A 13,837-nucleotide genomic window follows, 5' to 3' on the forward strand; every position below is an offset into this window, starting at 1 on the left:
ACATGAAAAAAAAAGTTTAAATTCTAAGTAAATCCAAGGCACAGTAACGGTGCTGCCCCAAAGGCCCTTTCGCGACGGCACTGCTCACACCCCATATATATGGCCCTGTGTACTGATCCCATCTACTTTGGTGGTGGCTCCACCTACTGATGATTTGGTGTCACCAACATAGGGCCACTTCTAGTCTTTCCAGGGCCACTTTTAGTTCCTAATTCGCCCCGTACCAGTTCCATGCTCTCGGAAACTATTGCATAACACCCTGAATGTATAGTAAGGCACATGCATTATTACTTCAAATACATACTCATCACAATTTATTTTTGCATGCTGCAGTGGATAGTCGAATATTAAATGCTGAGTTTCCTCTAATGTTTACATGAAAATGTGCAATTGTTTTCTTTGATGTAATATGCTAAAATAACACAAGATGGCACTGTTTGAATGTTATGAAGCATGTAATTTCACTTGTGACTAAAAAAATGATTGCGAAGATACTGTAAGCTTTTTTTTTTTTTTATTGTCCATGAACATGAGCATTCATATGCTTTTGCTGTTTTAAATGATTCAACATGATCCCTTCCACACTGTACTTGCTTATTACTCTACAAAGTGCAATAAGTGAAATCCCAGGAATCTAAAAAGATAACATGGGCTATTAGTGCCTTAGTATGTAGATCTAAAATATGTGCACTCACATAAAATGTTTGAGTTTGTCACTGTTGGAGTCTACACATTTTACTGCGTCCATGTTTTATAACTCAAAATGAGGACAATACAAAATCAAAACTTAATATTGTCTATGTGTTAGTAAATATAGATAGATGTAAGGTTAGCATCCCTCTATGTAACTTCAGAATCAGTTGTGATTGGGCGAGCATTTTTCTTTTCCTTAGGAAGTCCGGGAGTCCTGAGATGGTTCCTTAGGGGCTATTAGATGTTGGGAAAACCTGATAGGAATGTTGGGAGAGACATGTTTATTTATATTAATATAGGTCATACTTACTGATTTTTTTTTCTCTCCTGATGGAGACGTTCAGTTGATTCCTGATAGTGGCGAAGCTGGGTGCCTCTCATCATTTGGCCCTGCTCCCTCTTGATATAGGCACAATCTTATTTCTATTTACAGTATCTATTTTACTTTAGTTACCCTCCAGGTATAAAGCCGCAAATCACAAGTCTATGAAGAGTGGGTGGGGCCAAAATTACATGATTCTCATAAAATTATATCATACTGGCCCACCCCCTCCCCATGGACCAGCAGTTCACAGCATTATGCTCTCATCCTGCTCACTTCAGTAGGAAATTGGCAGGATGCAAGAGGGCCACCCACTCTTCTGGGGACTCGGGAGTCTACCAGACCTTTCACAGGAATAGACATGGTAAGGATATTACTACAGAGCTGCCTTCTTGTTCTGTTTTACCCAGTGGTGCAAGTAGAATTTTTTTTTTTTAGTGGTACTGATAGTAAAAAAAAATGGGCTTGGTCATGTGTAATGAGGGGGCGTGGTCACACGAAACTAGAGGAGTGGCTACATGACAATAGGGGCAAGGTCACATTATGCCACACACCGTAATGCCCTTACACATTATGCCACACCGTAATGCTTATTACACATTATGCCACACACCGTAATGCTTATTACACATTATGCCACACACCATAATGACCATTACACATTATGCCACACACTGTAATGTCCATTACACATTATGGCACACACCTGAATGCCTATTACTTATTATACCACACACCGTAATGTCTATTACATATTATACCACACACCGTAATGTCTATTACATATTATGCCACACACAGTTATGCCACTGACACCTTTCTACAAAAATGCCCCTTATAAATGATGCCCCAGCGGTGGGCTGATTTCTTAATGGTACTCCGTACCACCCTACTTTCAGCACTGTTTTTTTCTGGAATAGCTTTGGAGCAAGACTCAAAGTTCTGCAAGGGGAGAATCAGAAGTCCATTTGTATCAGGGACAGCAGAGTGTCAGTGACCAGAAGGCCTAAGATAATGCAGTACCAATTGTTTGTGAATACTGCTAAACGTTTTACCAACTGTATTATTAGTATCTTTAATTATATGGTGCCACAACGTGTCCGCAGTGCTTTACAATGTACATAAACAGGAACAGTATAAATACACACACACAAAAACCACCACAAAAAACACAACTTACAGTACAAACATTGAATATAGAAAAGATATTTGATATCAAAATGGGGCTAATAAGTTTCCCATATAGTACCATCAACATCAACATCTCGTGTATGATCACAATAATCACCTGAAGATCTGTATAACACTCTTGTTCAGTGATAACCGGTGGATCAGTCCAGAGATGGTCATGGAGTATACCTTTCTTTATTATTATTAATGATAATAATAATAACAATAACAATAATAATTTTATTTATATAGCGCTCTTTCTCCAACAGGACTCAAGGCGCTTTATGTTAAAGTAAATCACAAAATAACTTGATTGTCAACCTGTGCTTATTATTTCCACATGCCCCGCAAATTCTTGTAATCTTAAAGGCAAGCAGACCCATGTACTGGACACAGTGAGACCGAGAGGCCTCAATGAAGTACTTAATGTTAGTGTCTCTTGTTAATATGCATTATTTTAATTCATGATTAATTGCTGTTCAAGATTTTTATATGCTAACTAATAGAGCTGGCATGATATATCTGAGTACTAAAAGGAAGGGAGAGAAAGAAGGCTCTTGTGTGGGCGCACTCTTGAAAGGAAAGGAAAATTCCTATAGCATGTAGAGAGAGATATTTAAAACATAACTTTTAATGTTAACATTTATAATGAAAACACCCATATAAATGATCCATATCAAAGAAAAAAATGTGATAATTAGAATTAATAAAATGTTCTGGTCTGTTTAATCACACTAGGTAATTGGAATGGTTGTAGACATTGATTCGTCTTACCCCCAATTCCCCTGACCAGCACAGAATTTCTGTGTTAATGGAACCAAGAAGTGATCATGAGAGTTATTTGATAAGTAAGACCCACTTGGGCTACTTAATTCGAAATTGGTTGGTCTCCTGCATTCAAATGAGCTAGACTTTCTGACGTAAGCCACAAAAATTGGTAGTAGGCCTCAAAAAGGAAAAGGAAAGGGGAAAAGAGAATTAGTGGTGATACTGCTGTTGGCGTCGCAAACACATGTGAAGGGAAATGGTCCCAACTCTACAACACCGGGTATTCGCAGGAAGTCTCCTCTCCTGGTACTGACCCGGCCCAACGCTGTTTGGCTTCCAAGATCAGACGAGATCGGGCATTGGCAGCGTGGTATGATAGTAGAGAATTTTTATGATAGTACACCAATGAGAGTGCACCTATGTAGGAAACGGAAGAAAGAGAAAAAAAGGGAGACAGAAAGAGACGGGGAAGAGGAAAAAGGAAATGAAAATAGTATATGGGAGAGAAAAGGAATGAATCAGTATAGCGTAATAGATGGATCTGCTTTCTGCGTTAGACACAGCTCAACAAATCCCACTTCTGTGGTATTGTGCTCCGTGAATCGCAGATGAGAGTCCATGAAGCAATAATGAAGTATGAGCAAGAGGTATAAAAGATAAGCTGGGTTGAACTGTCAAAAAAATGTGTATATCATCACAAAAGACTAGTGAGAAATTGAAGTGAAATGAAATTACTAATAATTAAACATTGATTTAGAAAATCACATAGGTATTTATCGTGCATATTAGGATAAAGTTAGAAATTCAAAGAACATGCTGAGGCTCATGATGAGTAGGATAATTATCAGACAATATACTGGCCTCCGCCGGAAAAAAAAACTTAGCATAATGGTTGGATATTTTAGCAGATATTGATTTAGGAAAAATCAGGGAAGAAGAAAAGGGATGAAAGGAAAAAATAAATGAAAAGAAAATTTGGACTGTAAATGTTAAGTTATTAGACAGTAGTGCTGTAGCAAAGAACTGTGTGTGTGCTACACAGGTCCAAATGACATAGAATAACATACAACAGATTAATATAAAGCGCATCAAGGATTGCGGTCTGTGCAGAATATATACAGAACGGCAGTGGACTTCCAGTTATCAAAACTCTGATAAGAATATATAGATGTGCTACACAGATCTAAAAATTTGCTGTATAATCAAGCATATTCATAAATGCACATAATGTGTTATTGTCTGTGCACGCTATATGCAGAGCAACAGTGGGTCCAATCAGATGTGATGGAAGTTGATGCGCATCAAGGGTTGCCGTCTGTGCCAAATATACACAGGACAGCAGCAGGCTTGTGGTCATCAGCACTATCTGCCAAAAAATCTATGTATGCTACAGGACTATTAACATGCTGTCTAGTAAAACATATGTAATAAATACACAGAGTGTGTTGCTGTCTGTGCAGGATGTGCACAGAGCAGCTATTGGCTTACGGTCACCAAAATTGGAGAAAGAAGGCAGGTTAGGGCATTGTCATGTGCCCAGGCAGGAGCTGAGAAATCACTCAGTGTGTGGTCCCCCTCTCGGAAAACGCGTTTCGCCCTGACGGGCTTGTTCACTTCCGGGTTTAGGAGGGAATGTGCAGCATGGGGTTTTATAGCAGTTGGAGAATATGTACTGACCGTTAATTGGGTGATATCATATCCGCTGGGCTGAGGATAGCGGCCGCCGCTGTGGAGCGTCTGTCCGTTGTTACGGCGACGGGACGTGACGTGCATTGGGGGGCGGGGCTTGTGCAATCACGAGAGGCCATTTGGTGACTGGCCGTGTGTGCACATGTGATGGCCCTGAAATATCGCGAGATCACGGGCGCCATCTTTGTGGATGGCAGCTGCCTATTGTGAGAGCAGATAAGCCCTTGGCGACATCTTGGATAATGGCAAGACAGCAGCGCAGGGAAGGGAAGACTGATTACAACATAAATAAGAAACAGAATTAAGAAAATCATTGTGATAAGTAGGAACCCTGAGTAGAAAGAAGGGTAGGAGAAAATTGAAATGGCATAAGATGAAAATATAAAAATAAATAAAATAAAAAATAAAAAATAATAAATAATAAATAAAAATAAAATAACAATAAAAAACTAATAATGAAAATACCTTAAGGATTAAAGCAGATTGGCAGATCAGCAATGCAGAAATTATATATTGATACATAGGAAAATGATGTGGGAGTAAGTGGGGTAAATAAATAATAAACCTAAAGGGTATAGGAGGATTGAAATATTAATGGTGAAGAAGGGTAGGAGGTGAAGGGAGGGGGGAAGAAATAACTATTAAGAACTATTAAGAACCAAAAAGTGAAGGGGACAAGAGTGTACCAGTGAAGTGAAAAATGGATGACTTGGGAACGGTGTAGATATGAAATGAGAAAGGAGAGAGGGAGGTTGATTGAGGAAAAGGGAGGGCATAATGGTGAAGGTGACCACCCATTGGAGGCCTGTGAGTGGGGTGTGGGTGAGGGGATAGGCGAGTGAGGAGATGGGGTGGGGAAAGGAGAGGGAAAGTGAGAGTATTGGAAGAAAGAAAGAGTGGCAGTAGAAGGAGGGTTAATTGTGGAAAAATGATGAGAGTTGAAATAAGTTCTGTTACTGGGAGGATTATTCACAAGAACACTGCATAATTGATGTTTTCATTCAGGCCATAGGGCCTGAGACTGTTGAGCCGAAAGATCCATTCACTTTCCTTCTTGTACAGTTCCTTAGTGATATCCCCACCTCGTATGCCCAAATGGACACGATCTAGACCGAAGACTTTAAGTTCATTGATGGATCCCTTGTGGTGATGGTGAAAATGCCTGGCAACAGAAGTAAGTTGTTTCATTCGTGCAAGGTCTTTCGCTGCATTGCGTATATTGCCCAAATGTTCCAGGACTCTTTCTTTAAGTTTTCGTGTAGTCATACCAACATATTTCAGATTACATCCGCAGGTTATACAGTATATGACTGCTTGTGTATCACAATTAAAAAAGTGTTGTAATTTCACTGTTTGGCCATATCTGTCCTTAACCGTACTGCTTTTCAGTATCTGAGGGCATGATTTACATTTGCCACAGGGAAAAGAGCCAGTGACCGAGGGTTTCTTTAGTGTAGTTGTTGCGAAGTGGCTCTGAACTAGCTGATCTTTAATGTTCTTGGATCTACGCCAGCTCATCTGTAGAGGTGAATTCAGAAAAGGGGATAAATCAGGATCCAGCTGTAGTATGGAGAGATGTTTTGTTACCGCATTCTTGAGCATTCTCCACTCGGGGCAGAAAGTTCCTATGAATCTAATAACATCATCCTGTTCGGGGACCTCTTTCTTCTTCTTGAAAATCAGACTCTCTCTCTTTACCATTGCTGTAGCTGAGTATGCGCGTTTGAGTGATCGTCTGCTATAGCCCCTAGTCAGGAGGCGATTAGTGAGTTCTCTGCTCTTGTTTTTGAAGGTGTGTTCTTCTGAGCAATTGCGCCGCAGCCTAAGATACTCTCCTTTGGGGATGTTTTCCACCGTAGGGGGAAAATGAGAGCTGGTCTGGAAGAGGAGACTGTTGGTTGCAGTCTCCTTCCGATATAGCTCAGTTTCAAGGAAACCTGTGGTGGATTTATAGATATTCAGGTCCAGGAATGGGACTTTTTCAGCACTGATGGTGTAGGTCAGATTGATGTTGAGGTCATTGGTATTAAGGATGGTAATGAAATCCATCAGAAGGTTCTTATCTCCGTCCCAGATGATAAAGATATCGTCGATATATCTTAGCCATAATATCACATGAATGGTATATTTCTCATTGATGGTTTTAAAAACATAAAAGTGCTCCCACCATCCCAAAAACAGATTCGCATACGTCGGTGCACAGGCTGCGCCCATTGCTGTACCTCTCACTTGTAAGAATAATTTTTCTTGAAAGACAAAATAATTCTTAGAGAGGACAAAGTCGAGTAATCTCAAAAGAAAATTTGAAAAATCTTTCTCGCCTCCTTGATCCAGATAATATTTGACAGCTATAAGGCCTTGATGATGGTTAATGCTAGTGTAGAGTGCCTCTACATCTAGAGTCACCAGAAGAAAATTGGTTTCAAAATGTATGTCATGGATCTTTCGTAATAGATCAGATGTATCTTGTAGATAGGAAGGCAAAGAAAGAACAAAGTCTCGAAGATGCAGGTCCAAAAACCTACTTGGTTGTTCCAAAAGTCCGCCGTTGCCAGACATAATAGGTCTCCCTGGTGGGTTGAGGGCATTTTTATGTATTTTAGGCAAAAGATAGAATGTAGGTGTCTTTGGGTTCTGGACTGTGAGATATTGTGATTCCTGCTTTGTGATTGTACATTGGGCTGCGGCTTCTTGTATTAGGTTATTGTAGGCGGTCAAGAATCTGGCGGTGGGATTGCTGAGAAGTTTTTTATAGCATGCTGGATTATGTAGCTGTCTATGAGCTTCAGTGATGTACATTTCTTGGGGCCAAAGGACAATGTTGCCACCTTTATCCGAAGGTTTTATAACGATGTCACGCCATGTGCCTAATTCCTGGAGTGCTTTTCTCTCCTTGAATTTAAGATTATTTGGAAATTGATGAAGTCCGTTTTTGGTTTGTGCATAGATGTCGTCAAATTCTTTGGACACTCTATTCAAGAAGACCTTGATCTCTGGGCAGTTGTGATCGGGAGGGAAAAAAGAGGATTTGGGTCTGCACTTAGGTCTCTGAATGGATGCTTCATCCATATTGGATTCTCTGCGAAGATGTTCTAGTTCCTGGATAGCATTGAGGTGTTCCGCAGACCAATCCTGATCTGCAGGGTTCTCAGAAAGTCTTGGTTCTTGTCTAGCAAAGAATTTTTTCAAGAGGAGCTTCCTCCCGAATAGTCTCAAGTCCTTTTCCCAGGCAAATCTATTAAAGGATCTGACCGGAGAGAATGAAAGTCCCTTAGCAAGTACTTCCATATGGTCAGGGGATAGAGATCTTGTGGATAGATTAATGACCTGAAGTTTAGCCGGATCGGTCGGGTTTACCGTATTGTCTTCCTTTGTCGGACTGGGTATCGGGCAGTCCTCGATATGTCCCAATCTTGGTTTCGTCCGTCGCCTCTTCTTTCCCCCTCTCCTTGTTTTCCTCGGGTTCTGGTGCGACCTCTTGGCCTCTGTCCCTGTCCTAAAAAACGTGGGGTAAAATCTTCTGCCTCTTCACGATTGTAGGAATTATCTTCAAAGGTTTCGCAGGCCGAGTCTCCACTGTTCGAGGATTCAAATTCGGAGAGGGTGGGATCTTCCCTTCGTTTTCTGTTTTTATTTAGGGGTGTGGGATTCCACCTGAAAACGTCACCACGTGAGAAATCTTGTCGGTCCCTAATGAATTTGTTACGTTTTCGATCAACTATCGCTTGTTCATATAGGACTATTTCTTTCTTGTGTTTCTCAAAAGCCGTTTGAAAGGATAGATCTTTTTCCCACGTTTCCAGCGTTTTGCCAAGTTCGTCAATCTCTTTCTCAACCTGGTCTATTAGTAGGGTATAATGTTTGACCAAAAGATGTAATAGTTCATGAGAACATTTGAGCAATACTGCCTCCCATTCGGTTTTTAAATTATCAGTTGCGAGAGGAAAGGATGGGAATATTTTAGGCCTTAGGCCCCGAGGTACAATCTTATGTTTGATATAATTTTCTAAAGTTGTAACATCCCATGATAGGCGTGTCCTCTTCTGCAGGCTTTTCTGTAGCCTGGAGAAGGTGGTCCGCCAATCTGAATTTGAGGTAGATTGTACATAGGTCTCAGAGAATGGGTCCCCAAAGCTTTCCAAATTCTGGCGTCTTAATAATTCAGTCTTCAGAGAGAATGTGGCCATACTAGGATTAAGTATAGAATTTCAAGCAAATTATAGCTAATATACTTATATTGCTCCGCAATCCCAATGATTGGGCAGAATAGTAATTGTGCTTAGCTGCTAAAACAGGATCATAGGGTGAAAGAAGGAATAATACTAATATATTAATATACAAAATTAGGCGATAATTTTTAACCGTGCCAAACGATCAGAGACTGTTGTTGTAAACAGCATAGACTAATGCTTAGACTAGACAAAGGGCGATCGGGCACTGGAAAAATTAGTACTGTGTTAATAATGTGGAACCAAAATTTGGACAATTAAACACTCCAAAATAGGAAAAAAGAAGAAAAAACTGTGTTTTTTACTTCGATAAATAACGTTGTCCTGCTTGGTGGTGCGCCCAGAGCCAGAGAGTACATGTACTAAAAGGAAGGGAGAGAAAGAAGGCTCTTGTGTGGGCGCACTCTTGAAAGGAAAGGAAAATTCCTATAGCATGTAGAGAGAGATATTTAAAACATAACTTTTAATGTTAACATTTATAATGAAAACACCCATATAAATGATCCATATCAAAGAAAAAAATGTGATAATTAGAATTAATAAAATGTTCTGGTCTGTTTAATCACACTAGGTAATTGGAATGGTTGTAGACATTGATTCGTCTTACCCCCAATTCCCCTGACCAGCACAGAATTTCTGTGTTAATGGAACCAAAAAGTGATCATGAGAGTTATTTGATAAGTAAGACCCACTTGGGCTACTTAATTCGAAATTGGTTGGTCTCCTGCATTCAAATGAGCTAGACTTTCTGACGTAAGCCACAAAAATTGGTAGTAGGCCTCAAAAAGGAAAAGGAAAGGGGAAAAGAGAATTAGTGGTGATACTGCTGTTGGCGTCGCAAACACATGTGAAGGGAAATGGTCCCAACTCTACAACACCGGGTATTCGCAGGAAGTCTCCTCTCCTGGTACTGACCCGGCCCAACGCTGTTTGGCTTCCAAGATCAGACGAGATCGGGCATTGGCAGCGTGGTATGATAGTAGAGAATTTTTATGATAGTACACCAATGAGAGTGCACCTATGTAGGAAACGGAAGAAAGAGAAAAAAAGGGAGACAGAAAGAAACGGGGAAGAGGAAAAAGGAAATGAAAATAGTATATGGGAGAGAAAAGGAATGAATCAGTATAGCGTAATAGATGGATCTGCTTTCTGCGTTAGACACAGCTCAACAAATCCCACTTCTGTGGTATTGTGCTCCGTGAATCGCAGATGAGAGTCCATGAAGCAATAATGAAGTATGAGCAAGAGGTATAAAAGATAAGCTGGGTTGAACTGTCAAAAAAATGTGTATATCATCACAAAAGACTAGTGAGAAATTGAAGTGAAATGAAATTACTAATAATTAAACATTGATTTAGAAAATCACATAGGTATTTATCGTGCATATTAGGATAAAGTTAGAAATTCAAAGAACATGCTGAGGCTCATGATGAGTAGGATAATTATTAGAGATGAGCGGGTTCGGTTCCTCGGAATCCGAACCCGCCCGAACTTCAGCTTTTTTTACACGGATCCGAGCGACTCGGATCTTCCCGCCTTGCTCGGTTAACCCGAGCGCGCCCGAACGTCATCATGACGCTGTCAGATTCTCGCGAGGCTCGGATTCTATCGCGAGACTCGGATTCTATATAAGGAGCCGCGCGTCGCCGCCATTTTCACACGTGCATTGAGATTGATAGGGAGAGGACGTGGCTGGCGTCCTCTCCATTTAGATTAGAAGAGAGAGAGTGAGATTGAGACAGAGACACTTGATTTACTGGAGCTTAGGAGTACTAGAGAGTGCAGAGTTTACTAGTGACTGACCACTGACCAGTGACCACCAGTGCAGTTTTATTTAATATAATCCGTTCTCTGCCTGAAAAAAACGATACACAGTGACTCAGTCACATACCATATCTGTGCTCAGCCCAGTGTGCTGCATCATCTATGTATAATATCTGACTGTGCTCACACAGCTTAATTGTGGGGGAGACTGGGGAGCAGTTATAGGTTATAGCAGGAGCCAGGAGTACATATTATTAAAATTAAACAGTGCACACTTTTGCTGCAGGAGTGCCACTGCCAGTGTGACTGACCAGTGACCTGACCACACTGACCACCAGTATAGTATACTATATTGTGATTGCCTGAAAAAGTTAAACACTCGTCGTGTGACTTGTGTGGTGTTTTTTTATTCTATAAAAAACTCATTCTGCTGACAGACAGTGTCCAGCAGGTCCGTCATTATATAATATATACCTGTCCGGCTGCAGTAGTGATATATATATATTTTTTATATCATTATTTATCATCCAGTCGCAGCAGACACAGTACGGTAGTTCACGGCTGTAGCTACCTCTGTGTCGGCACTCGGCAGTCCATCCATAATTGTATACCACCTACCCGTGGTTTTTTTTTTCTTCTTTATACATACTACATCTCATTATCATCCAGTCTATATTAGCAGCAGACACAGTACAGTACGGTAGTCCACGGCTGTAGCTACCTCTGTGTCGGCACTCGGCAGTCCATCCATAATTGTATACCACCTACCTGTGGTTTTTTTTTTCTTTCTTCTTTATACATACTACATCTCATTATCAACCAGTCTATATTAGCAGCAGACACAGTACAGTACGGTAGTCCACGGCTGTAGCTACCTCTGTGTCGGCACTCGGCAGTCCGTCCATAATTGTATACCACCTACCCGTGGTTTTTTTTTCTTTCTTCTTTATACATACTACATCTCATTATCATCCAGTCTATATTAGCAGCAGACACAGTACAGTACGGTAGTCCACGGCTGTAGCTACCTCTGTGTCGGCACTCGGCAGTCCATCCATAATTGTATACCACCTACCCGTGGTTTTTTTTTTCTTCTTTATACATACTACATCTCATTATCATCCAGTCTATATTAGCAGCAGACACAGTACAGTACGGTAGTCCACGGCTGTAGCTACCTCTGTGTCGGCACTCGGCAGTCCATCCATAATTGTATACCACCTACCCGTGGTTTTTTTTTCTTTCTTCTTTATACATACTACATCTCATTATCATCCAGTCTATATTAGCAGCAGACACAGTACAGTACGGTAGTCCACGGCTGTAGCTACCTCTGTGTCGGCACTCGGCAGTCCGTCCATAATTGTATACCACCTACCCGTGGTTTTTTTTTCTTTCTTCTTTATACATACATACTACATCTCATTATCAACCAGTCTATATTAGCAGCAGACACAGTACAGTACGGTAGTCCACGGCTGTAGCTACCTCTGTGTCGGCACTCGGCAGTCCATCCATAATTGTATACCACCTACCCGTGGTTTTTTCTTTCTTCTTTATACATACTACATCTCATTATCATCCAGTCTATATTAGCAGCAGACACAGTACAGTACGGTAGTCCACGGCTGTAGCTACCTCTGTGTCGGCACTCGGCAGTCCATCCATAATTGTATACCACCTACCCGTGGTTTTTTTTTCTTTCTTCTTTATACATACATACTACATCTCTTTATCAACCAGTCTATATTAGCAGCAGACACAGTACGGTAGTCCACGGCTGTAGCTACCTCTGTGTCGGCACTCGGCAGTCCGTCCATAATTGTATACCACCTACCCGTGGTTTTTTTTTCTTTCTTTATACATACATACATACTACATCTCTTTATCAACCAGTCTATATTAGCAGCAGACACAGTACAGTACGGTAGTCCACGGCTGTAGCTACCTCTGTGTCGGCACTCGGCAGTCCATCCATAATTGTATACTAGTATCCATCCATCTCCATTGTTTACCTGAGGTGCCTTTTAGTTGTGCCTATTAAAATATGGAGAACAAAAATGTTGAGGTTCCAAAATTAGGGAAAGATCAAGATCCACTTCCACCTCGTGCTGAAGCTGCTGCCACTAGTCATGGCCGAGACGATGAAATGCCAGCAACGTCGTCTGCCAAGGCCGATGCCCAATGTCATAGTACAGAGCATGTCAAATCCAAAACACCAAATATCAGTAAAAAAAGGACTCCAAAACCTAAAATAAAATTGTCGGAGGAGAAGCGTAAACTTGCCAATATGCCATTTACCACACGGAGTGGCAAGGAACGGCTGAGGCCCTGGCCTATGTTCATGGCTAGTGGTTCAGCTTCACATGAGGATGGAAGCACTCAGCCTCTCGCTAGAAAAATGAAAAGACTCAAGCTGGAAAAAGCACAGCAAAGAACTGTGCGTTCTTCGAAATCCCAAATCCACAAGGAGAGTCCAATTATGTCGGTTGCGATGCCTCACCTTCCCAACACTGGACGTGAAGAGCATGCGCCTTCCACCATTTGCACGCCCCCTGCAAGTGCTGGAAGGAGCACCCGCAGTCCAGTTCCTGATAGTCAGATTGAAGATGTCAGTGTTGAAGTACACCAGGATGAGGAGGATATGGGTGTTGCTGGCGCTGGGGAGGAAATTGACCAGGAGGATTCTGATGGTGAGGTGGTTTGTTTAAGTCAGGCACCCAGGGAGACACCTGTTGTCCGTGGGAGGAATATGGCCGTTGACATGCCTGGTGAAAATACCAAAAAAATCAGCTCTTCGGTGTGGAAGTATTTCACCAGAAATGCGGACAACATTTGTCAAGCCGTGTGTTCCCTTTGTCAAGCTGTAATAAGTAGGGGTAAGGACGTTAACCACCTCGGAACATCCTCCCTTATACGTCACCTGCAGCGCATTCATAATAAGTCAGTGACAAGTTCAAAAACTTTGGCCGACAGCGGAAGCAGTCCACTGACCAGTAAATCCCTTCCTCTTGTAACCAAGCTCACGCAAACCACCCCACCAACTCCCTCAGTGTCAATTTCCTCCTTCCCCAGGAATGCCAATAGTCCTGCAGGCCATGTCACTGGCAATTCTGATGATTCCTCTCCTGCCTGGGATTCCTCCGATGCATCCTTGCGTGTAACGCCTACTGCTGCTGGCGCTGCTGTTGTTGCTGCTGGG

At 41.6% G+C, this 13,837-nt stretch overlaps 2 pseudogenes; both read right to left on the reverse strand.

The window, feature by feature from the left end:
- Positions 1-3,218: 3,218 nt before the first annotated feature.
- Positions 3,219-3,337, reverse strand: LOC134934595 (5S ribosomal RNA; annotated as a pseudogene).
- Positions 3,338-9,737: 6,400 nt separating this feature from the next.
- On the reverse strand, positions 9,738-9,856 carry LOC134934601 (5S ribosomal RNA; annotated as a pseudogene).
- Positions 9,857-13,837: the final 3,981 nt, after the last annotated feature.

This window comes from Pseudophryne corroboree, chromosome 1, assembly GCF_028390025.1.
Source record: "Pseudophryne corroboree isolate aPseCor3 chromosome 1, aPseCor3.hap2, whole genome shotgun sequence".
Taxonomy (NCBI): domain Eukaryota; kingdom Metazoa; phylum Chordata; class Amphibia; order Anura; family Myobatrachidae; genus Pseudophryne; species Pseudophryne corroboree.